We start from the raw sequence: 26,709 nt of genomic DNA on the forward strand, positions 1-26,709 counted from the left end.
AAATACATATATGGCTCTGCATTCTTTAAGCAATGCATAGATCACAGTCTTCTGTGGATCTTCTAATGGAAAAATCAGGGAAATGCTCTTTATTCTAAGGTTGAGTGGATGATGACCAATAAATATTTTGTTGTTCATTAAACTTTATAAGTAAATTGGAATACAATAAAGAAGCTGCTTGCAGAAGGGAAATAGCTCACCTTATATAAAAGAGCCTTTCTGAAAAAAAATTAGTAGAGTTATCATCCAAAAACTTCCAGGTCAGAAGTCTGTGGGGTTGTATATTAGAAGTGCTCAAACAAGCAAACAAACAAACGAAAACAAAAGACTATGAGTATTTTCCCCAGAAAATGCTTTCCTTCAGGAATATAAAGAAAAGAATTTTCCAGACAAGCAAAAGCTGAGAGAATTCATCATTTTTATATCCACCTTATAAGAAAGAAAATTAAACTAAAAAAAAAATCTAATCAAAAACTCCAAAATACAAATAAGGAATGCCCTCCTACCAGCAAGAAGGTGTGCTTTTTTTTTTTTTGTAACTCTCCTCCAAAAGCTAAGTGACAAAGATTTTTTAAAAACTATAGGTACAATAATTTGTTAATGGGCATCATGAAAAGTTGTAAATCAATGACAGGATTTGCTCCTGAGAAGCAGCAGCAGTGTAGGATTCTTGTGTCATTTTATGTGATTCGACTTAATTGCTGTCAGTTTAAAATACTCCATTACAATTATGAAATATTTTATGTAAGGCTTGGTAAACACAAAGAACATGCCTATAGAAGGGAGAGAAAAGAATCAAAGCTTATCACTATGAAAATTATCTAGTCACAAGGGAAGACAGGGAGAAAAGAACAAAGAAAGTTGCTTTAATTTCCAAGAAAAATATAGACTGAAAGTTTAGAGATGAATTTTTTAAAAAGTCTATACAAACTAACTAATGAGAGCATAGATGGTAGTGCTCATATTTTAGAAAATAACTTTAAAATTGTCACAGAAGGGAAACAAGGTCATCGCATGGCTCATCAAATGGATTTATTTAAGATGGCTGTCTCTCAGAGCCTCTAATGGCCAAGTTTGACAGGATGATAATAAAAATAAAGAGGCCAGAATGATCAGTGTACAAAACATTTCAGAATTTTTTTTTTATTATTTTTTTTTTTATTAACTTGAGTATTTCTTATATACATTTCGAGTGTTATTCCCTTTCCCGGTTTCCGGGCAAACATCCCCCTCCCCCCTCCCCTTCCTTATGGGTGTTCCCCTCCCAACCCTCCCACCATTGCCGCCCTCCCCCCATAGACTAGTTCACTGGAGGTTCAGTCTTAGCAGGACCCAGGGCTTCCCCTTCCACTGGTGCTCTTACTAGGATATTCATTGCTACCTATGGGGTCAGAGTCCAGGGTCAGTCCATGTATAGTCTTTAGGTAGTGGCTTAGTCCCTGGAAGCTCTGGTTGCTTGGCATTGTTGTACTTTTGGGGTCTCGAGCCCCTTCAAGCTCTTCCAGTTCTTTCTCTGATTCCTTCAATAGGGGACCTATTCTCAGTTCAGTGGTTTGCTGCTGGCATTCGCCTCTGTATTTGCTGTATTCTGGCTGTGTCTCTCAGGAGCGATCTACATCCGGCTCCTGTCGGACTGCACTTCTTTGCTTCATCCATCTAGTCCAATTGGGTGGCTGTATATGTATGGGCCAAATGTGGGACAGGCTCTGAATGGGTGTTCCTTCAGTCTCTGTTTTAATCTTTGCCTCTCCCTTCCCTGCCAAGGGTATTCTTTTTCCTCATTTAAAGAAGGAGTGAAGCATTCACATTTTGATCATCCGTCTTGAGTTTCGTTTGTTCTAGGGATCTAGGGTAATTCAAGCATTTGGGCTAATAGCCACTTATCAATGAGTGCATACCATGTATGTCTTTCTGTGATTGGGTTAGTTCACTCAGGATGATATTTTCCAGTTCCAACCATTTGCCTACGAATTTCATAAACTCGTTGTTTTTGATAGCTGAGTAGTATTCCATTGTGTAGATGTACCACATTTTCTGTATCCATTCCTCTGTTGAAGGGCATCTGGGTTCTTTCCATTTTCTGGCTATTATAAATAAGGCTGCGATGAACATAGTGGAGCACGTGTCTCTTTTATATGTTGAGGCATCTTTTGGGTATATGCCCAAGAGAGGTATAGCTGGATCCTCAGGCAGTTCAATGTCCAATTTTCTGAGGAACCTCCAGACTGATTTCCAGAATGGTTTTACCAGTCTGCAATCCCACCAACAATGGAGGAGTGTTCCTCTTTCTCCACAACCTCGCCAGCATCTGCTGTCACCTGAGTTTTTGATCTTAGCCAGTCGCACTGGTGTGAGGTGAAATCTCAGGGTTGTTTTGATTTGCATTTCCCTTATCACTAAAGATGTTGAACATTTCTTTAGGTGTTTCTCAGCCATTCGGCATTCCTCAGCTGTGAATTCTTTGTTTAGCTCTGAACCCCATTTTTTAATAGGGTTATTTGTTTCCCTGCGGTCTAACTTCTTGAGTTCTTTGTATATTTTGGATATAAGGCCTCTATCTGTTGTAGGGTTGGTAAAGATCTTTTCCCAATCTGTTGGTTGCCGTTTTGTCCTAACCACAGTGTCCTTTGCCTTACATAAGCTTTGCAGTTTTATGAGATCCCATTTGTCAATTCTTGATCTTAGAGCATAAGCCATTGGTGTTTTGTTCAGGAAATTTTTTCCAGTGCCCATGTGTTCCAGATGCTTCCCTAGTTTTTCTTCTATTAGTTTGAGTGTGTCTGGTTTGATGTGGAGGTCCTTGATCCACTTCGACTTAAGCTTTGTACAGGGTGATAAGCATGGATCGATCTGCATTCTTCTACATGTTGCCCTCCAGTTGAACCAGCACCATTTGCTGAAAATGCTATCTTTTTTCCATTGGATGGTTTTGGCTCCTTTGTCAAAAATCAAGTGACCATAGGTGTGTGGGTTCATTTCTGGGTCTTCAATTCTATTCCATTGGTCTATCTGTCTGTCTCTGTACCAATACCATGCAGTTTTTATCACTATTGCTCTGTAATACTGCTTGAGTTCAGGGATAGTGATTCCCCCTGAAGTCCTTTTATTGTTGAGGATAGCTTTAGCTATCCTGGGTTTTTTGTTATTCCAGATGAATTTGCAAATTGTTCTGTCTAACTCTTTGAAGAATTGGATTGGTATTTTGATGGGGATTGCATTGAATCTGTAGATTGCTTTTGGTAAAATGGCCATTTTTACTATATTAATCCTGCCAATCCATGAGCATGGGAGATCTTTCCATCTTCTGAGGTCTTCTTCAATTTCTTTCTTCAGTGTCTTGAAGTTCTTATTGTACAGATCTTTTACTTGCTTGGTTAAAGTCACACCGAGGTACTTTATATTATTTGGGTCTATTATAAAGGGTGTCGTTTCCCTAATTTCTTTCTCGGCTTGTTTCTCTTTTGTATAGAGGAAGGCAACTGATTTATTTGAGTTAATTTTATACCCAGCCACTTTGCTGAAGTTGTTTATCAGCTTTAGTAGTTCTCTGGTGGAACTTTTGGGATCACTTAAATATACTATCATATCATCTGCAAATAGTGATATTTTGACCTCTTCTTTTCCGATCTGTATCCCTTTGATCTCCTTTTGTTGTCTGATTGCTCTGGCTAGAACTTCAAGAACTATATTGAATAAGTAGGGAGAGAGTGGGCAGCCTTGTCTAGTCCCTGATTTTAGTGGGATTGCTTCAAGTTTCTCTCCATTTAGTTTAATGTTAGCAACTGGTTTGCTGTATATGGCTTTTACTATGTTTAGGTATGGGCCTTGAATTCCTATTCTTTCCAGGACTTTTATCATGAAGGGGTGTTGAATTTTGTCAAATGCTTTCTCAGCATCTAATGAAATGATCATGTGGTTCTGTTCTTTCAGTTTGTTTATATAATGGATCACGTTGATGGTTTTCCGTATATTAAACCATCCCTGCATGCCTGGGATGAAGCCTACTTGATCATGGTGGATGATTGTTTTGATGTGCTCTTGAATTCGGTTTGCCAGAATTTTATTGAGTATTTTTGCGTCGATATTCATAAGGGAAATTGGTCTGAAGTTCTCTTTCTTTGTTGTGTCTTTGTGTGGTTTAGGTATAAGAGTAATTGTAGATTCGTAGAAGGAATTCGGTAGGGCTCCATCTGTTTCAATTTTGTGGAATAGTTTGGATAATATTGGTATGAGGTCTTCTATGAAGGTTTGATAGAATTCTGCACTAAACCCATCTGGACCTGGGCTCTTTTTGGTTGGGAGACCTTTAATGACTGCTTCTATTTCCTTAGGAGTTATGGGGTTGTTTAACTGGTTTATCTGTTCCTGATTTAACTTTGATACCTGGTATCTGTCTAGGAAATTGTCCATTTCCTGAAGATTTTCAAATTTTGTTGAATATAGGTTTTTATAGTAAGATCTGATGATTTTTTGAATTTCCTCTGAATCTGTAGTTATGTCTCCCTTTTCATTTCTGATTTTGTTAATTTGGACGCACTCTCTGTGTCCTCTCGTTAGTCTGGCTAAGGGTTTATCTATCTTGTTGATTTTCTCAAAGAACCAACTTTTGGTCCTGTTGATTCTTTCTATGGTCCTTTTTGTTTCTACTTGGTTGATTTCAGCTCTGAGTTTGATTATTTCCTGCCTTCTACTCCTCCTGGGTGTATTTGCTTCTTTTTGTTCTAGAGCTTTTAGGTGTGCTGTCAAGCTGCTGACATTTGCTCTTTCCTGTTTCTTTCTGCAGGCACTCAGCACTATGAGTTTTCCTCTTAGCACAGCTTTCATTGTGTCCCATAAGTTTGAGTATGTTGTATCTTCATTTTCATTAAATTCTAAAAAGTTTTTAATTTCTTTCTTTATTTCTTCCTTGATCAGGTTATCATTGAGTAGAGCATTGTTCAATTTCCACGTATATGTGGGCATTCTTCCCTTATTGTTATTGAAGACCAGTTTTAGGCCGTGGTGGTCCAATAGCACGCATGGGATTATTTCTATCTTTCTGTACCTGTTGAGGCCCGTTTTTTGACCAATTATATGGTCAATTTTGGAGAAAGTACCATGAGGAGCTGAGAAGAAGGTATATCCTTTTGCTTTAGGATAGAATGTTCTATAAATATCCGTTAAGTCCATTTGGCTCATGACTTCTCTTAGTCTGTCGACATCACTGTTTAATTTCTGTTTCCATGATCTGTCCATTGATGAGAGTGGGGTGTTGAAATCTCCCACTATTATTGTGTGAGGTGCAATGTGTGTTTTGAGCTTTAGTAAGGTTTCTTTTACGTATGTAGGTGCCCTTGTATTTGGGGCATAGATATTTAGGATTGAGAGTTCATCTTGGTGGATTTTTCCTTTGATGAATATGAAGTGTCCTTCCTTATCTTTTTTGATGACTTTTAGTTGGAAATTGATTTTATTTGATATTAGAATGGCTACTCCAGCTTGCTTCTTCTGACCATTTGCTTGGAAAGTTGTTTTCCAGCCTTTCACTCTGAGGTAGTGTCTGTCTTTGTCTCTGAGGTGTGTTTCCTGTAGGCAGCAGAATGCAGGGTCCTCGTTGCGTATCCAGTTTGTTAATCTATGTCTTTTTATTGGGGAGTTGAGGCCATTGATATTGAGAGATATTAAGGAATAGTGATTATTGTTTCCCTTTATATTCATATTTGGATGTGAGGTTATGTTTGTGTGCTTTCATTCTCTTTGTTTTGTTGCCAAGACGATTAGTTTCTTGCTTCTTCTAGGGTATAGCTTGCCTCCTTATGTTGGGCTTTACCATTTATTATCCTTTGTAGTGCTGGATTTGTAGAAAGATATTGTGTAAATTTGGTTTTGTCATGGAATATCTTGGTTTCTCCATCAATGTTAATTGAGAGTTTTGCTGGATACAGTAACCTGGGCTGGCATTTGTGTTCTCTTAGGGTCTGTATGACATCAGTCCAGGATCTTCTGGCCTTCATAGTTTCTGGCGAGAAGTCTGGTGTGATTCTGATAGGTCTCCCTTTATATGTTACTTGACCTTTTTCCCTTACTGCTTTTAATATTCTTTCTTTATTTTGTGCGTTTGGTGTTTTGACAATTATGTGACGGGAGGTGTTTCTTTTCTGGTCCAATCTATTTGGAGTTCTGTAGGCTTCTTGTATGCCTATGGGTATCTCTTTTTTAGGTTAGGGAAGTTTTCTTCTATGATTTTGTTGAAGATATTTACTGGTCCTTTGAGCTGGGAGTCTTCACTCTCTTCTATACCTATTATCCTTAGGTTTGATCTTCTCATTGAGTCCTGGATTTCCTGTATGTTTTGGACCAGTAGCTTTTTCTGCTTTACATTATCTTTGACAGTTGAGTCAATGATTTCTATGGAATCTTCTGCTCCTGAGATTCTCTCTTCCATCTCTTGAATTCTGTTGGTGAGGCTTGTATCTACAGCTCCTTGTCTCTTCTTTTGGTTTTCTATATCCAGGGTTGTTTCCATGTGTTCTTTCTTGATTGCTTCTATTTCCATTTTTAATTCCTTCAACTGTTTGATTGTGTTTTCCTGGAATTCTTTCAGGGATTTTTGCGATTCCTCTCTGTAGGCTTCTACTTGTTTATTAATGTTTTCCTGTGTTTCCCTAAGTGTGTTCATGTCTTTCTTGAAGTCCTCCAGCATCATGATCAAATATGATTTTGAAACTAGATCTTGCTTTTCTGGTGTGTTTGGATATTCCATGTTTGTTTTGGTGGGAGAATTGGGCTCCGATGATGGCATGTAGTCTTGGTTTCTGTTGCTTGGGTTCCTGCGCTTGCCTCTCGCCATCAGATTATCTCTAGTGTTACTTTGTTCTGCTATTTCTGACAGTGGCTAGACTGTCCTATAAGCCTGTGTGTCAGGAGTGCTGTAGACCTGTTTTCCTCTCTTTCAGTCAGTTATGGGGACAGAGTGTTCTGCTTTCGGGCGTGTAGTTTTTCCTCTCTACAGGTCTTCAGCTGTTCCTGTGGGCCTGTGTCTTGAGTTCACCAGGCAGCTTTCTTGCAGCAGAAAATTTGGTCTTACCTGTGGTCCCGAGGCTCAGGTTCGCTCGTGGGGTGCTGCCCACGGGCTCTCTGCAGCGGCAGCAACCAGGAAGACCTGTGCCGCCCCTTCCGGGAGCTTCAGTGCACCAGGGTTCCAGATGGTCTTTGGCTTTTTCCTCTGGCGTCCGAGATGTGTGTGCAGGGAGCAGTCTCTTCTGGTTTCCCAGGCTTGTCTGCCTCTCTGAAGGTTTAGCTCTCCCTCCCACGGGATTTGGGTCCAGAAAATTTTTTTAGCACTTTCAGAGGAAGTTGTGACTTTTTCTTTTTAAATCTGCTGTCAATCAACCACATGCTCTCATGACTTTTGTTAACTAATTATTTACTAAAATGACAGTTGCTTTATTTAGCTGAAAGGTGAAAAAGTAGAGTGATAGAATTTTGCATAGCATTTTAATATGTTAGTCGTATTTATTTCTAAAGCAAGATACATGAGAACATCTTTTCACTTAGGTTTTACAAGGGAACAATAATATCACATTCAACTTCGAAATGTAGTGCTCTGTAATTCAATTATTTATATCCTGATAGAAAAGGCTACCACAATTAATCTTGAATTTTCTGGTGGGGAGGAGGTAAGCCTATAACATGTCACAACTTTTCACAATGGACATTTTTCTTCCCATTAGAACATTTCTGTCAGTTTGTGATTATTCTGTTGCAAAAGTAATGAAAGCCTAGCAACATGATAAGAAAGTTTATCTTACTTTAAAACAGAAAAGTGGGGAAACAAATATCTCTATTTCAAGTCAAAGAACCAGTCTTTCACTTCATAACAGAATTTTGCAGTAAAACTTTCTATGATATTCTAAAAGAAGTATCTATTCTTGCATAGATATAAAATGGTTTGAGAAAGAAAGGATTTTTGTTCTTTCAAAGGCAAAGTTTAGGGAGGAATGGAGGGGTGGCGTTTAAGAGCATCAAGGGAAATGTGGTCATCAATGAAATGTGATAAAATTATTTTTAATTTTAATATGAATTACATGGTGTTTTCCCTTTTACCAAATTCTTTCATGTAAACTTCATGGTTAGCTCATGAAAAATAAGAGATCTGCTGTTTCTGTTTTTTGACTGAATTAACTTATTAGCATGATCCTTTTAAAAAGTTACATTTTAGTACCCTGAAAAGATGAGGTGTTTCCTTCAGACACCGGTTCCTGGGCAACACTGGGTTTTTGCATAATAAACTGAATTATTGTTAAAAGCAATTTCCAAATAATAACAAGTGCCTAACCTAGGTTTCCTACCACTATCCTCACGCAGGACATATGAGAACAAACACACTTCTGCTTGCAAATATTTAAAATTATGTCTTGAAAAGGGACCTTTCTTTCTTTGCTTTTAGCTAATTTTTTCTTCCCAGAATTCTGTACTGTCTTACATTGGTCACAAGTGACCACCCAAGGCTTGACACATGACTTTTATGGACTGGGAAGTATACATATTTATAATATGCAAAGAACTTTTAAAATGTTAAAAAAAGATATAAATCCTCAGTCCCTACCCACATATTACTACTAGAAAGTTCTGAAAACGGTTACATAAGTTCCTTTACACCCTAAGAAACTGGTTTAATTAGACAGAAATAAGGAAGGCTTCATTAGTTTAGAAAAACAGGGATCTGGACAATGATGCCCACAGTTTTAATGCCAGCATTCAAGAGGTAGAGGCTGGTGGATCTTTGAGTTCAAGGCCAGCGTAGTCTACATGTTGAATTTCAGGATAGCTAGGGCTACACAGAGAAACCCTGTCTCAAAAAGGAAAAAAAAGAAAGAAGGAAATAGAAAGGAAGGGAGGGAAAGAGGGAGAGAAAGACAGAGAGACAAAAAGATGAGATAGGGAGACAGAAAGAGACAGGAGGACAGATGGACAGACTGACAGGAAAATGGGTTTAATAATCCCTGTGGGAAAGACTGGCAATACAAACTTTTATAATTGACAACATTTACTGACACTCATGGGGTACCTGGCACTACATATACTCTTATCTCACTTAATAATTTTAAAATTCCTGAGGAAAATCCCTGCCTCACCCTGGGTAGGGCGTGTCTAGCATTGTTCTGTGCTTTGTGTTTTCCTGATGTGTTTTGTTTTGTACTTACTTAATTGTTGGCTTGGCAACACATGATACCAATAATAATGATGTTGTGAGGAGACACCATGACCAAGGCAAATCTTATAAGGACAACATTTAATTGGGGCTGGCTTACAGGTTCAGAGGTTCATTCCATTATCATCATGGTAGGCAGCATCCAGGCAGATTTGGTGCTGGAAGAGCTGAGAGTTCTACATCTCTATTTGAAGACAGCAGAAGCTGTCTACTCCCTATGGGCCAGGCAAGCACACAAGTCTATGGGGGCCATTCCTATTCAAACTACCACAGATGCAATTCAGAGGAGTCTAGGACCGAGCGATGCAGAAGCAGACCAAAGCACCAAACATCTTCAGTAGCAATTTGTTCTTCTGATCGAGCAAGCAATTATGCAGACAACTTTGAGAGAAGTAGGAAGCATCAAACTGAAAAAATGCTAAACTGGAGAAAGAGATTGTAGGACTAAAACAAGAGCTAACTTATACAGAAATTCAAAACGGAGACACACGAGGACCATTCCCATCCAGTACTCTAATGCTCAAGTCCCTTAAGGATGATGCAGCCCGTAGCAATAACAGCACCCTCTCTTCGGACAGAAGAGAACATTAAAGAAGGAGGAGGAGAAAAGGAAGGCAAGGGAGAGCATTGTAAAGACAGAGAGTACCCAGCAGCCCAAAACCATCTGAAATTGCAGTGCCAGGAATCTGACCCCTTCTTCCGGCCTCTTAGGCACAGACACAATATGTATACATTCATGCAGACAAAACACCCATCCGTACACCTAAGGTAAAAATAAATACCTCTGGCTCCTCAAATAAGTTATGCCATTGCTACCAGAGAACAACCTGATGCCCGTTCTTAGTATGTAGAAGAAACAGACATTAAAGAGCCATCCCAAAGGATGGTTGATGGTGGGATGAGGTCATGTTCCTCTAGAACATAGAATTGCCAGGTGGTTTCACCTTGTATCTGCCAAAATTCAGGAGTACTGCCTCAGCCAAGAGTACTGTGTGAGATCTCCAGAGAGAAGGGGAGATTTAGTTTCTCTTAATGGGTCCCTTCCTGGAGAAGGAGTATGTCTAGTACCATTCCTGGCTAACCTGAGAAGGAGTTGAGTCCTAGGAAGAAGATGTGGGAGCAGTTCCTGATCGATATTTGCACCAATGAAGAGTGTGTAGCCACATACGGGGCGGGGGGGGGTCTTCAAGATCCAAAGAAGGGGCTCAAGCCAAGGCAATAGCTGAATTAAATAAGATAACATGCTCTGTTAGTGAACAGCATTGGTGAAAACCTTAATAGTAATAAAAGGGGTATGTTTGGGATCTAAACATTCAAGAATAAGCAATGGAGGGGTTGGGGATTTAGCTCAGTGGTAGAGCGCTTGCCTAGGAAGTGCAAAGTTCTGGGTTCGGTCCCCAGCTCTGAAAAAAAGAACCAAAAAAAAAAAAAAAAAAAAAGAATAAGCAATGGATAAATCCAACCAAATCCAGTTCCTATATATTTTGCCATAGCCACTTACCAATACTTGACTTCTCTTTCCTTTTCATTTTATTGAAGGGTGCACACTTCCTAGTTTCCCTTTAATTTGGGGCAAGAAATATGGACATGGAAAAGTGGTTGTGAAGGTGTGTATTCAGAAGTCTCAGGCCCGATGTGACTGGCCTGCAAAGTTTCACTTCTTAACTGCCTCCCAAGTAACCACCACTTAAAGATAGTGTGAGTAGATTACCAGACGTTAGCCCTTGTCCACCGATTGTTACAAATGCTCCCTAAAACACACACTTAGTAATGCCATCCATCCAAGACAGTCCCTATGTAAAGGTACCAAATCCTGGTGTCACTCAAGACGACAGCGCTCATTGGTAATGGCTTTGTCTCCCAGTGTCTTCCCAGTGGCCCTCCAACCTGCCATTAGCTTTTCAGCATACTTATTTTCCTGAACGTTTACCATTAAATTAGAGCCACTTCCAACCATAGCAAGACTTTATATTTCATTTTGTTCTCATCTCATGTCTGCATTTATAAAGGCCACCAGAGAAAAGTCTTTTACCATGAATTGCAAAGCTTTGTGTCAACTCCAAGACCCCCATAAATCTAATTCAGGCACAGGATGCTCTTCTATGCTAATAGGGCACCTACTGAGGCATTCAAGAACTCTCAAAGTCAAAAATACTGTTATAACTTATACTCTGGTCCTCAGAAATCCAGTAAGGCAAATGAAAAGACTGTAAGAGTCGGCATTTGTGCAGACTCAAGACTAAATCCACATATAAAGCTATTTTAGGCATATGAGTTCTAAGTTTTCGTCATGCCATGAGTTTTTATTTTTTAAAGGAAAGAAAGAGAGCGTAATAAAGGTTCAAGTTGGGATGGGTTGTCAAGTACAAAAACGGATATGGTCACTGATTTCGTTGACCAGTTTTGAGGGATGAGAGGATCGACCACAATGGTGGCAGGTGACTGCCTGTTTTTGAACTTGAATATCATTTCTAAACACTGAAGGGACATTTGTAATTCAATCATGCCAAGTTATGCAGAGGAAATAAAAATGTGTATTTGAATGCTATGTTACCAATCCAAATGCATCTGCGGAGAAACCTACAAATATTCTTAAATAAATTTTCATTGTTGCTCAGTCCAGAATCAAGCTTTATTAAGTAGTTCAAGGCAGTGTAGCCACACAGGTATTTAAAATACAGCTCCCCAAAGTCGGTTCATCAGGCCTGAAGACTCGTAAATGTCACTCCCTGTGGGTCAAGTATTCAAGCACACGAGTCTACGTGGGCCAAACCTAGCCAAACAGCCAAAAGGAGGTTTCCCAAATGTTTGTAAGTATATGTCCCTTCTTAGAAACACACTTAAAATCAACTTAAAAATTCTTTTTCTATGACATCTTGAAATGAGAATTACAACACATTTCCAGTTATTCCATAGGCTCAGTATATTTCATCCTTACCTTTTCTAATATCTGCTTATTGTGTATAAAGCCCACGAGAAATTTTCAAGGCAATTTTATGCACTTCATGTACCTTTCTAGTTTGCTTCATGTAGTAACCAAGAGTATTTTATAAAGTCCATCATGAATTATTAAGTAACAAGATCTTTGTTTTAAAACAGTCACTTTACTGAGCTAAAAATAGTTTGTTCTTAAACATAGAGTAAATATCTTTCCTATTTTATCTCAATTACTAAGCAAGTCATTTCCTCTTTTCAGAAAAGTAAGTGGATAATTTACGTTCAACAGGTCCAATATAATAACTGGAACTTGCTGATGGCTTATGTGGAGGTTTGAATGAGAATGTCCCCATGGGCTCAGTGTACCTGGTCCCCAGTCAATCCAACTGTTAGGAAATAATTCGAGGGTGTAGACTTTTTGGAATAGGTGTGTAACTAGGTGTGGGCTTGGTTGTGTCAAAAGACCCCTGTCGTTCCCACTGTGTCTCCTTCTGCCTACTGTTTGGAGAGCAATATGATGAGCCCTCAGCTGTTGCTGCTTACTATGGCTTTGCTCTTCCACTGTGGGTTCTAACCCTCTGAAGCCATCCATACAATTAAATGCTTTCTTTTATGAGTCATCTTGGCCAAGGCTTTTTGTCACTGCAATTACAACACAGCTAAGATCATTTAAGGCCGGGTGCTTATTTAGAGTTTTTATTGCTGTGAAAAGACACCGTGAACCAAGGAACTCTTACAAAGAAAAACATGTAGTTGGGGGTGGCTTATCGTTTTAGTGGGTTAGTCCATTGGCATCACTGTGGGAAGAGTGGCATTGTGCAGGCAGCCTTGGTGCTGGAGGAGCCAAGAGTTCAACATTTTGGTCCAAAGGAGACTGATTCTACACTGGGCAGAGCTGGAGCACCAGGAGACCTTAAAGCCTGCCTCCACAGTGACGCACTTCCTCCAGCAAGGCCACGCCTCCTATTAGTGCCACTCCTGTGGGCCAAGTACTCAAACACAGGAGTCTATGTGAGCCAAACCAATTCAAACCACCAAAAGGAGTTTCCCTAAATGTTCATAAGTATACGGTCCATTCTTAGAACCTGTGTCTGGAAAACAGCACATAGAAATATACGAAGTCACACGTCATGCTGTTCCTCAATGTAGGTACTTAATGATGTTTCTATCCACACTGATTACACTTTTTTTTTTTCCATTCAATGGAAGTGTATTTTCAGAGCGAAACAAATGTTAACTAACATTGCTTTCCAGGGCTTCATCGCTCATCCTCTCTAACTTAAATGTCACTCTGGGTTTCTTGATTCATTAGCAACCCCAGACACACCTCCTCCCCCCTTGCCTCTGTCACCCAGCAAGTTGTTGCCCCTGACTTCCAAGTGCAAGTATTTTTGCTTCACCATCAGTCTGCTAGTCTAAAGGGCCTTGCTGGCTTACCTAAAGGGAAGCCACACTTTGCAAAGAAAACAATAGACTAGAGATGCTAATCAATGCCTCCTTTTAGACTATGTATTGCCTTTCAAGAAAACTAGGAAATTTCCTTTTATGAAAGAATAAAGGCAGAATGAGAATGAAGCCTTCAAAGAGTATTAATTATATTTTAAAATTCAAGTTGATTTTTTTTAAATGACACAATTAGTTGAATTTCTTATATGTTTGTTTGATTATTCAGATCAGGAACCTAACAGGCTCAAAAATATCAGAGTGTTTTCAAACAGAAGCTCCAGAGTTATTCACTGCGTCTGCAATCACCTGATAATGAATGCTGACGTTTTCTTTCTATTGCTTCTTTTTCTACCAGGAAGTTTACCGTTTTTGGCAGCCTTAGCTCCTAGGGCATATCATCCAACATTTTTGCTTAACAGGTGGTCAACTCTGAGGAATCTTCCAATTTGTAATAGAATAAGGCTGTGCTCTGTTTGAAATGTAAATGTTCAGGGTTTCAGAGGCACTATCAGCAAATAATATGAATTCAGATTCGCTTTGTAAAGGTCTGTGGCCAAGTTACTTTTTAACTTCTAGTTGAGTTCTACCTCAACCGGAAAATAAAAATTATAATCCTACTTTAGGTGGCTGTTTTATTTCTTAAGGTGATCCGTCAAATAGAGATTTTAGTAAGGAACAAAACATGCAAAATAGATGTAAATAGAACATGTATTTTTAAGGATCCTACCGAATGGCCAGATGGTTTGAGCTAATGGTTCTTTGCTTTTCTGTACATTAAACAGAGAAGGAAGTTATTTTAAACTCCTGAAATTGTACTCATTATGAATAAACAAAAATTAATGCCAAAATGAGGGTCTGTCCTTTGTTTGCCTATGTCTGAAATGCTATACATTAATGCCTTCCTTGTATTCCCCTATAAACTTGCTAGATAGATAATATCCAGTCCCACAAGCGAAGGAGAGGCACAGTGGTGTCCAACATGATCAATAGCCTACAGGTCATCTACTCAGACATTGTCCTCTATTGCAGTCAGCTTACTGCACAGATATAAGAAGGTTTTTCTCTGCTCCATTAAATGAAGACTATTAGAAAATACCTTTAAATTTCATAGCAGTCACTAGCCTCACATTAGATGCTGAAGCTCTGAAACTAATTACTTACAATTTTCTTAATCATCACCTGAGATAAGAATGAACTTCTTTAAAGTCACTCTACGATTTTTTTCCATTCTTTTTTGCTTTTTTACAATTACAAAAATTCATGTATTCACTGTTCTCTCTCCTCTTTCCACAGGGTTACTACAAATAGCACAGTATTGTGTGTGTGTGTGTGTGTGTGTGTGTGTGTTTGTGTGTGTATGTGGGTACACACACACATGCATGTGACATCATGTACAGATGTATATGATCATATTGAAATGTATAATTTTGACTGTGATCTTTTTAACAAATGGAAAAATGATGTATATTTTGCTACACAATTTGCTTTTTTACTTAATAAATTGTCTTATTTTAATATTTACCATTTTGAAATACACCCACTTGCACAATGTTTAAATATTTCATAGTGGGGCCTTCCCTAGTTTATCTAATTTTTCTTCCATCAATAGACATCTGGATTAGTTCCATATGTTCAGTATTTCAAGTAATCCAAAAACGATCTTTTATGAATGTGTATCTAATGCTTTCTCTAACATAAATAATTGTTCAGTGGGATGGCCAGGCCCAAATGCACACCTGTACGGTGTTTAAGAACGTGTGGCCTTGCACTCTTGGGGTTTAGCCTCACCTTTATTTTCATTGCATCTCCAGTGGATTCAAATGTCTCATTTTAATATTTGCATAGTCTTGAGTTTCCATGAGATTAAGCAGTGTTTCACATATTTAGTGATTATTCACATTTCTGTAAGTTTTCCATTGCTTGCAATTTTCTCCCCAACATACAACATATGTTCACGGACCCACTTTCCAAAGATGACTTCATCTGTTTACTGAGGCCCTTCGAGGAAATGCTCTTACAGCTCAGGCTATTTATTCTTTTGTTTTACTGCTTAGTGATCAAGCACTTGATGTCAGCCTCTAGAATCCTTGGCTGTAGCGCTTGGTTTGCATACAACCAGATTCACTCCTGTGTTCTTTGGATGTCGCTTTGAAGCTTCTCTTCGCCATCCCCAGCATGCTTGCTGACAGACTTTCAACTCACATGGCCCTTCCTTGGAAACCGCCACTCTATCTCTCACGTCCAAATCATTAAAATGTTCACACTCTTGAGGAAGTCTGAAGCTGTTAGAAGTTCTCCTCAGAGGTCTGATCCCTTCATTTACGCGGGTCACTAAAATCAGAGGGATGCTCTGCTCATTCTAGAAATACTGTACACGCAGTCTAAGCCTGTGAGCCCCTCCCTGGCTTCACCCACCATGGTATACTTAGAAAAAAATGAAGTTAAATCAACGAGATAGAGATGGGTAAGTCCCAGAATTAAATGTCAGGTTGTATATAAAAATGTGCTAACTCCACATAAGTATTTAAAGCCCCTGATTAAATTTTTTGCCTTATTCAAATGGCTAAAATATAAGTAAGAAGCTAGGGATAATTTCAAATTTTTAAAGTTAAAAAAAAAAAAAGAACTTGAGCCTGGACTATACTTCCTTAGGGAATAAGGCAAAGAATATAGATTTTTTTAATAACAGTTTTCACACACAGAAGCCAATGTGACAGCATCAGGACTGGTACTGAGACTGGCTGGCAAACTTTTAGAGGAATGTCTAAGGTTTCCGATCACCAGACAAATCCTGATAAACCATTACTGCCAAATTCAAACCTTGACTCTTTCAAAAGTTTTTAGAGTATGTTGAACCTCATTATCTCATTTTTGCCATTAAATTCTGAGTGCTGTTAAAAATATTCAGAGATCTTAAAAGAAATATTTATTTAAAAAATATCTGTCTTTCTATGACTGATAAGCTTCTACAATTCTAAACTTCCGCTTTAAGATTTTTTTAAATACCCTTTCATGACAACAGGCAGATTATGGGTATTTTCATCACAGGCATGACATCTGGTATCTCTTTGCCTGCCAAGATCTATAAATGGCTTAAAGTATCACTTTGTGAAAAACTACATTATTAAAGAAGTCAGAAAACCCAAAATGTAATTAATACGGCAATGACTTTGTGTGACTTTAAAGCTAGTTGCCATATCATTATACACTATAGAAAAATATTTGAGGTGGACCAGAGTTAAGGGTGAGATGTAATTATCACACTTACTCATTTTTAATCTAATCATTCTGCGTTTCTTATACAGTCGGTGACTTACATAGCTCAGTTATCTGTTGCTGTGTCACAAATCTTCCCAAGACCCAGTGGCTTTGTACAACGTTTTAGACCACTTTGAAGGAACCACGCCCAGCTCATGGAGACAAATATCACATGGACATTTCATCCATGCTGTTTTATTCTCTGTCTGACAATGGGGTAAAGAAAGCTAAGCACTGATGGCATGCTCTGACGGTTGACTCTCCAATATCCAATTCTTACCTGGTAGGTTGGGGCTATAAAGAGCAAAGGAGAACCTACCCAACCCTTTATGGCTTATCAGGCGTACCACAGCAAAGATGCTTTCACCACAGCTTGGCTGGCTGAAAAGTCGCATGAAAAGTGCAAACCCAATTTAAAAAAAAATGCATTAGTTACTTTTTTCATTGTATGACAAAATGGTGAAAGCCAATATAAGGAAGGCAGGAAGGCATAGTTTATTCTCGTTGACCGTTCGCAGGGAGAAGTTCCGTGATAGCAGGGAAAGTCATCTGGCTGGAGCGGGAGACTGACTGGTCATATTGTATAAGCAGAGAGTGGAGCACCGGAAGTAGGACCCAGCTACAGAACGTCAAAGCTCTGCTTTAGAAACTCTTTCTCCAAAAAGGCCCCACAGCTGTCCCAAACAGTTGTCCCAGAATCTGGGAGTCAAGCATTAAAATATACATGCCTAATATTGGGGAATATTTCACTCCCAAATCACAGTAGTAGACTACAATCCAGAGCCTTGAAATCAGGCATGGGTGGGGTCCAGTTTTTGGAGACAGGCTATCCTTTAGCCAAACATGATTCCTGTTCCTCCCACATTAAAAACATACTCATTAATCTCCCTAAACTATCAATACCCACCTCTCTATCTTGATCCTGCCTGCGACCATAATTTCTTCATGTAAATCAGGTTCAGGAAAATTGGTAGTTTTCAAACCTTGGATGAGTTGTCTTCCTATAGAATCCGATTTATAAACAGATGAGCAACTTTTTATTTTCATTTATTTTTATTTATGTGTGGGGAGAAAGGGAGAGAAGGAAGAATGAAGGGAGGGAGGGAAGGACGATGTGTGCCATTTGTACAGTGCCTGGAGGCATGCAGAGGACATTCCCTGGAATTGAAGTTTCGGGTGCTCATGAGTTGCCCCGTGTAGGTGCTGGAAACAAATTTGGGTCCTCTGTAAGGGCAGTAAACATCCTGAACTGTCTCTACAGCCCCAAACAACTGTCATTTAGGGAAAAGAATGCACATGCCCATTGAATCCCATGGAGATTTTGTTGAAAGCCTATTGGCAGGTATGAGTGGGCTTGAGACACTTCCTTACTCCACTTCTTATACTGGTGCCACACTGTTTGATTACTGTCTGCGTATTGATAGTGGTGTTTGCCTATACATGGCTTCCTTTTACACAATTGCTTTAACTATTTAAGGTTTTCTTTATATTACCATTTGCATTTCATATTAATGTGTCAATTACTAGTATTAGGAAATCAACTAATTTTTATTTGAATCATAATAAATATATAAAGGTGGGAGACAAGTAGCAGTTAACAACACTGGGTCTTCTGGTTCATCATCCTGCATCTTTTTTTTAAATTAATTTAACCTTTCAAGAGATTTTGGATCCTGCCTGTGCCCAGATCTGAACTTAACCTGTCACTCAACTCCCTGCACCCAAATCCCATGGGGGAGAGAGCCGGACCCTCAGAGGTGCAGACACTCATGAGAACTCAGAGGAGACCACTCTATGCTCACATTCCTGACTCAAGAGGAAATCACCTAGTAACATCTGTGCCCCCTTGTGCACAGGGACCTAGAAGAAGTCAGGGACAGGACCCTTCAGGTTTCTGTCTGTACCTAGAGTTGAAAGTCAATCCCCAGGAGTGGCTATACACCCGAGAGCAGAGCTCTCTGTTCCCAGATCCAACTGAAGAAAAAACCAGATCTACAGGAGTGCTGACACACAGGCCTACAGAAGGGTCAAGCCACTGTCAGAGACAGCAAGACAAGCTAACAGCAGAGACTATCTGATGGTGAGAGGCAAGGACGGGAACCTAAGGAACAGAAACCAAGACTACTTGGCATCATCAGAGCCCAGTTCTCCCATCACAGCAAATACTGGATATCCAAACACACCAGAAAAGTAAGATTTAGATTTAAAATCACATTTTATGATGATGATGATGGAGGATGTTAAGAAGGACATAAATAACTCCCTTAAAGAAATACAGGACAACACAAATAAACAAGTTGAAGCTCTTAAAGAGGAAACACAAAATTCCCTTAAAGAATTACAAGAAAACATAACAGGTGAAGGAATTGAAGAAAACTATCCAAAATTTAAAAATGGAAATAAAAACAATAAAGAGAGCACAAAGGGAGACAACACTGGATATAGGGAACCAAGGGAAGAGATCAGGAATCATAGATGCAAAGCATCACCAACAGAATACAAGAGATAGAAAAGAGAATATCAGGGCCAGAAGATACCATAGAAAACATTGACACAACTGTCAAAGATAGAAGACCTCATATAAACAGTATCCAAACTGTTCCACAAAATAGAAACGGAAGGAGCACTACCAAATTCCTTCTATGAAGTCACAATTATGCTTATACCTAAACCACACAAAGACACAGCAAAGAAAGAGAAATTCAGACCAATTGCCCTTATAAATATGAAGGCAAAAATAATAAAATTATTGCAAACCAAATCCAAGAACACATCAAAACGATCAACCATCATGATCAAGTAGGCTTCAGCCCAGGGATGCAGGGATAGTTCAATATATGGAAATCCATCAATGTAATCCACTATATAAACAAACTCAAAGAAAAAAAACCACATGATCATTTCATTAGATGCTGAGAAAGCATTTGACAAAATTCAGCGGACCTTGATGATAAAAGTCCTTGAAAGATCAGGAATTCAAGGCCCATACCTAAACATAATAAAAGCAATATACAGCAAACCAGTAGCTCACATTAAACTAAATGGAGAGAAACTTGAAGCAATCCCACTAAAATCAGGGAGTAGACAAGGCTGCCCACTCTCTACCTACTTATTCAATATAATACTCAAAGTCCTAACCAGAGCAATCAGACAATGAAAGGATGTCAAATGGATACAGATTGGAAAGGAAGAAGTCAAAATATCACTATTTGCAGATGATATGATAGTATATTTAAGTGATCCCAAAAGTTCCACCAGAGAACTACTAAAGCTGATAAACAACTTTAGCAAAGTGTCGGGGTATACAATTACCTGAAACAAATCAGTAGCCCTCCTCTACTCAAAGCATGAACAGGCTGAGACTCTAACCAAGCAAGTGAAAGATCTGTATGACAAGAACTTGAAGTCTCTGAAGAAAGAAGTTGAGGAAGATCTCAGAAGATGGAAAGATCTTCCATGCTCATGGATTGGCAGGATTAATATAGTAAAAATGGCCATTTTGTCAAAAACACTTTACATATTCAATGCAATCCTAATCAAAATTTCTACTCAATTCTTTATACTTGATCTTAGCCAAAAGGCCGAGAAGCGATTCTACTCAATTCTTTATAAGATAGAAAGAGCAATTTGCAGATTCATTTGGTATAACACAAAACACAGGATAGTGAAAACTGTCCTCAACAGTAAAAGAACTTCTAGGGGAATCACCATCCCTGACCTCAAGCAGTATTATAGACCAATAATGATAAAAATATATGGTATTAGTCCAGAGACAGACAGGTAGATCAGTGGAATAGAATTGAAGACCCAGAAATGAACACACATACCTATTGTCACTTGATCTTTGACAAAGGAGCTAAAATCATCCAATGGAGAAAAGATTTCATTTTCAACAAATGATGCTGGTTCAACTGGAGGTCAGCATGTAGAAGAATGCAAGTCAATCCATTCTTATCACCCTGTACAAAGCTTAAGTCCAAATGGATCAAGGACCTGCACATCAAACCAGATACACTCAAACTAAGAAGAAAAAGTGGGGAAGAGCCTTAAACACATAGGCACTAGGGAAATTTTCCTGAACAAAACATGAATGGCTTATGCTCTAATACCAAGAATTGACAAATGAGACCTTATAAAACTGCAAAGCTTCTGCAAGACGAATGACACTGTCATTAGGACAAAACAGAAACCAACAGATTTGGAAAAGATCTTTACCAACCCTACAACTGATAGAGGGCTAATATCCAAAATATACAAAAAACTCAAGAAGTTAGACTCCAGAGAGCCAAATAACCTTATTAAAAATGGAGTGCAGACAGAGCTCAACTAAGTATTTTCAGCTGAGTATCGAATGGTTGAGAAGTACCTAAAGAAATGTTCAACATTCTTAGTTATCAGGGAAAGGCAAATCAAAACAACACTGAGATTCCACCTCACACCAGTCAGAATGGCTAAGATCAAAAACTCATGTGACAACAGACTGGCTAGGATGTGGAGAAATAGAAACACTCCTCTATTGTTGGTGGGACTGCAAACTGGTACGACCATTCTGGAAATCAGTCTGGAGGTTCTTCAAAATATTGGACATTGTACTACCTGAGGACCCAGCTATACCACTCCTGGGCATATACCCAAAAGATACTCCAACATACAACAAAGACACATACTCCATTATGTTCATAGCAGCCTTATTTATAATAGCCAGAAGCTGGAAAAAACTTAGATGCCCTTCAACGGAGAAATGGATACAGGAATTGTGGTACATCTACACAATGAAGTACTACTCAGCTATGAAAAACGACTTCAGAAACTCATAGGCAAATGGTTTGAACTAGAAAATATTGTCCTGAGTGAGGTAAACCAGTCACAGAAAAACACACATGGTATACACTGACTGATAAGTAGATATTAGCCCAAAAGCTCGAATTACCCAAGATGCAATCCACAGACCACATGAAGCTCAAGAAGAATGACCAAAGTGCGGATGCTTTACACCTTCTTAAAAGGGGGAACAAAAATATTCATAGGAGGGGATATGGAGGCAAAGTTTGGAACAGAGATGGAAGGATTGTCCATTCAAAGCCTACCCCACACGTGTCCCATATACATATACAGCCACCAAAATTAGATAAGTTTGATGAAGCTAACAAGTGCATGCTGACAGGAACTGGATATAGATGTCTCCTGGGAGGTTCAGCCAGAGCATGTCAAATACAGGCGAATGCTAGCAGCAAACCATTGACCTGAGATATGGACCCCCGTTAGAGGAATTAGGAAAAGGATTGAAAGAGCTGAAGGGGCTTGCAACCCTATAAAAACAGCAATGCCAAGCAACCAGAGCTCCCAGGTACTAAACCACTACCCAAAGATTGACCTATGGCTCCAGCTGCTTATGTAGCAGAGGATGGCCTTGTTGGGCACCAATAAGAGAAACCCTTGATTCTGCCAAAGTTGGACCCCCAGTGCAGGGGAATTTCGGAGGTGTGGTAAGGAGAGTGGATGTGTAGGGGAACAACGTTATAGAAGAAGGGGAGTGGAACGGGATAGGGGGCTATGTCCGGGAAAACAGGGAAGGGAATAACATTTGAAATGTAAATAAAAAATATCCAATAAAAAATGTTTTCTTAACAAATTGCAAACCCCATAAACATGTATGCAATAAAAAAAATTAAACAATAAAAAACAAGAGTTTTGTTTTGTTTTCAAAATCTCACAACTTGGCTACAATTTTTGTTTTAAATGCTGTTTTAATTTCAGCTGCTATCTTTATTGATTAATTCATTTTCTTTACTCTTTTCTACTCTTCAGCACTTTTAAGGCAGAAGACAAAATCGTCATGAGAAACTAAAGCCATGAATGTATGTATAACATCACATGAGCTACACTAGAAAATTATAGTGTGGTACTTTGTATTTCTAAAAATTCAAATTATTTTCTGATTTCCTTTATAAATTCTGAATTCTTTAGTACTTGGCCTTGTGAGCCAAATAATCAGGCACTTTTCTAAAATTTTTTGAATCAATAAATTATTGATTTCTAGCTAATCCCATTGTATTAAAAAATTTACTATGTGTGGTTTATCCATTCATTCTCTAAATCTGCAAACAGTCTTCTATGTTCTAGCCTATTATGTGATAACAGGTAATAAACCAATCCCAGCTATCACTGTTGCCTGTACTCATTCTCCTGGATAATTAATTCCCTGACGTCGAAAGTGGGTTGATTTTAGGAACCAGCTTCTAACAGTAGAATAACTCAGATTTGAGAGAATATGTTTGCTGAAATTGGGTTATAGAGTTATCTCCCTGCCGGCTGCTAATAGATTGGCGGTTCTGTGGAGAGGCCTGTGTGTGTGGCTGTGCGTTAGAGCCCCAAAGGCCTGGCTGGGCACACTATGACCTTAGAAGCTTCAGATGAGGAAGACCTGAGCTGTAACTCTAACTGTAGTATCATAAGACATCCTGAGTCAGATCATTCGCCTAAGATCCCAACTCACAGGAACATGTTTCTTTCCTTCTACTGTCTGTTGGAATCATTTTTGTGAAAATAAATAGTTGCTGCAGATATAAGTTATACTTCTCAATGAATTTTCAAAGAATTACAAAGAAAGTATGGTTTTGAATGGCAGTTTCAGTAAAATAAATACAACCAATTTAGACCTACCTTTTAAATTTTCCTCTCTCTCTCTCTCTCTCTCTCTCTCTCTCTCTCTCTCTCTCTCTCACACACACACTCTCACTCTCTCTGTCACTGTTCTTTTGCTGTGAAGGGACACCATTTCCAAGGCAGCTCTTATAAAAGACAACTGTAAATTTGCCTATTTTTCCCTAACACACTTTTATTTTTTTATTTTATGTGTTTCAAACAATTAGGTGCATATGCATTAAAACCACGATATCTTCCTAAAGAACAAACATTTCCGCAGTATAAAATTTTGTTTTTTTATGCTCAGCTATATTCTTTTCTGTGAAATCTTCCTTGTCATGTACAGCTTCTAAGCTTTCTTTTGAAGAGTATTTGGTAGTAATTTAACAGCATTTACTCCCTCTCCCATTCCCCATTGTTTGAATTTGAAACTATACCTTTATATTTCCCATATATTTTTTGTAGGAAGCATGCATGCAATGTTATTTCTTACTTAGTCTGCCCTGAGGTTTAGATGAGGTACGTACCCATCCACATTAGCATTTACCAAAGTGATGGAGTTTAAATGGACAACATTTTAAATATTCTTCTATTCCTTTTGTCCCCTATTTCTTGCCCTTTGTTAATAGCAAATGATTTCAGTAATTGTTTTACCTATACAATTAGCTCATCTGCCCTCTTCCTCCTTTTATTTTCAGAAGTTATTTTAGCTTTATAATGCCTATGTATGACAGGGTCGATTCAAATGAAATTATAGCACCTTTGATCTACGGAACACTCTTCATAGTCGGACCTGAGACATTATGAACAAGAAAACATATTTTCAACTCAAAGTTTCAGTATTCGAAATATCAAAAGAAACAAAAGATTGTCACATGAAAGAATAGGCTAAGAAAGACTAAATTTTTATTCAAATAGTTACACTTAAAATGAAAACAATGTTGGCATTTGAAAATAGTGTGCTAATTAGATCATTGCTTTGAACTATGTATGACCAAGTATTTTGGCTAAGATCAATCTGTGTAGTTAAAGGGCCTAAATTATATTTGGGCTCTTTGCATCCATTTAAAAATCCAGGGTACCGGGGACTGCAAAGAGAGCTTGTTGACCAACCGGTCTAGCCCATTAGTAAGCTTAGGATCACCAAGAGAATCTACCTCAAAGAATAAGGTGGAGGGAGATAGAAGACATCCAATGTCAAGCATTTGTCTCCACACATGTGTGCACTCACAGACACACTCGCCCACATAAACACAGGTGAACACACATAGGTGAACACACGCACACACACACACACACACACACACACACACACACAAAAACTGGAAAACAATCACTGTGTGTGACCAGTCAGATGGGGGGCTCAGAACCTTTGCCCTGTGAGCTCTGTTCCCTTCAGTATGCCTGATGCTCCCATAATAAATTAAGACTTGTTTTTTCAATAAGAGGAGTAGGTATTTGTCCTATTGCAAACATCAGTTGGGTTTTCTGAAGGGGATGATATATCAATCATTTGCTTGAGTGCCTTTTCACTTTGAGGTACATGTGAAATGACCATGACAGCTGGAGTTTTATAGTTTTCTCTAAAGGAATGACTGGTTTTCCTATCACAGGGTCCACCAGAAATGTTTCATTGGGGAACTAAGATCATAGCAATGTTGATCAACTCACTACTGCTGAGGTGAGAATATGACAAAGGAAAATACTTGTGGGTAGTTTTCTATAGTCGTTTCCAATGGAAACCAAGAAATCTCAGGGCATTCTCATCTGGGAGTGCTAGTAAACTAATGGCATAAAAAGTATGGGTATATAGATCTCTGGCTCATGTGTGTGCATGTGTGGAATGAGTGTGTGTGCATGTGTGGAATGAGTGTGTGTGTGTGTGTATGTGTATGTGTCTGTATGTGTGTTCATGAGTTTGTGTGTAAAAGGGTCTGTGTGTATGTACAGTGTGTGTGTGTGTGTCTTACACACACCCACACGTACACACACACACACACAGAGAGAGAGAGAGAGAGAGAGAGAGAGAGAGAGAGAGCAATCCAATACTCAGAATAGAAAGCTATTCATGTAGGAAAGAAAAGGCCTCTGACCACATTCTCTACAGCCCAAGTTAAATGATATTATGATTAAATTCAATTTACGAAAGGAAAATTTTCTTTCATTTTTTTTAAAAACTGTTCCTCCTCTTCAATGTCAGATACACATATAACCAATGGTATCTCTTTCTATTCTTTTACATTCAACTTGTGTCATTATAGCTAATTTTGATTATATATAAAGAATATATACCTGTACTTATCACCCATAATTCCCTCTTCTTTCTCTCTCCAGCCGAGCAAGATGCCCAAAGGAAAGAAGGCCAAGGGGAAGAAGGTGACCCCGGCCCCCGCCATGGTCAAGAAAGAGGAGGCCAAAAAGGTGGTCAATCCTTTGTTTGAGAGAAGGCCCAAGAACTTCGGCACTGGGCAGGACATCCAGCCCAAAAGAGATCTCACACGCTTCGTCAAATGGCCCCCCTACATCAGGCTGCAGCGGCAAAGAGCCAACCTCTATAAGCAGCTCAGAGTACCTCCTGCCATCAACCAGTTCACCCAGGCCTTGGGCAGGCAGCCAGCCCAGCGACTCAGCTGGTTAAGCTCACCTACAAGTACAGGCCAGAGACAAATCAGGAGAAGAAGCAAAGGCTGCTGACCCGGGCTGAGAAGAAAGCTGCTAGCAAAGGGGACGTCCTAACTAAGAGACCACCTGTCTTCAGAGCAGGGTCAATTCAGTCACCACCTCGGTGGAGAACAAGAAGGCTCAGCTGGTGGTGACTACCCATGATGTAGACCCCATTGAGCTGGTGGTTTTCCTGCCTGCCCTTTGTCAAAAGATGGGTTACCCTACTGCATCATCATCAAGGGAAAGGCCAGGCTGGGGCGTCTGGTCCACAAGAAGACATGCACCACTGCTGCCTTCACACAGGTTAACTCGGAAGACAGGGGTGCTCTGGCTAAGCTGGTGGAAGTTATTAGGACCAATTACAATGACAGATATGACGAGATCCGCCGCCACTGGGGAGGCCATGTCTTGGGTCCTAAGTCTGTGGCTTGCATTGCCAAGCTGGAAAAGGCAAAGGCTAAAGAACTCGCCACTAAACTAGGTTAAATGTACACTAAGTTTTCTGTACATAAATATAATTACAAAAAAAGAATATATGCTGGCATTTTAGGTTTTCAATGTCTTTT

General features: G+C 39.1%; 1 protein-coding gene and 1 pseudogene across 1 annotated transcript in view; one reads left to right on the top strand and one right to left on the bottom strand.

Moving 5' to 3' along the window:
• The window catches only part of Themis (thymocyte selection associated), a 232,716-nt gene that overhangs the window by 78,553 nt on the left and 127,454 nt on the right, over positions 1-26,709 (bottom strand). The window lies entirely within an intron of this gene.
• On the top strand, positions 25,817-26,660 carry LOC108349008 (60S ribosomal protein L7a pseudogene; annotated as a pseudogene).

Source organism: Rattus norvegicus, chromosome 1 (genome assembly GCF_036323735.1).
Source record: "Rattus norvegicus strain BN/NHsdMcwi chromosome 1, GRCr8, whole genome shotgun sequence".
Taxonomy (NCBI): Eukaryota; Metazoa; Chordata; class Mammalia; order Rodentia; family Muridae; genus Rattus; species Rattus norvegicus.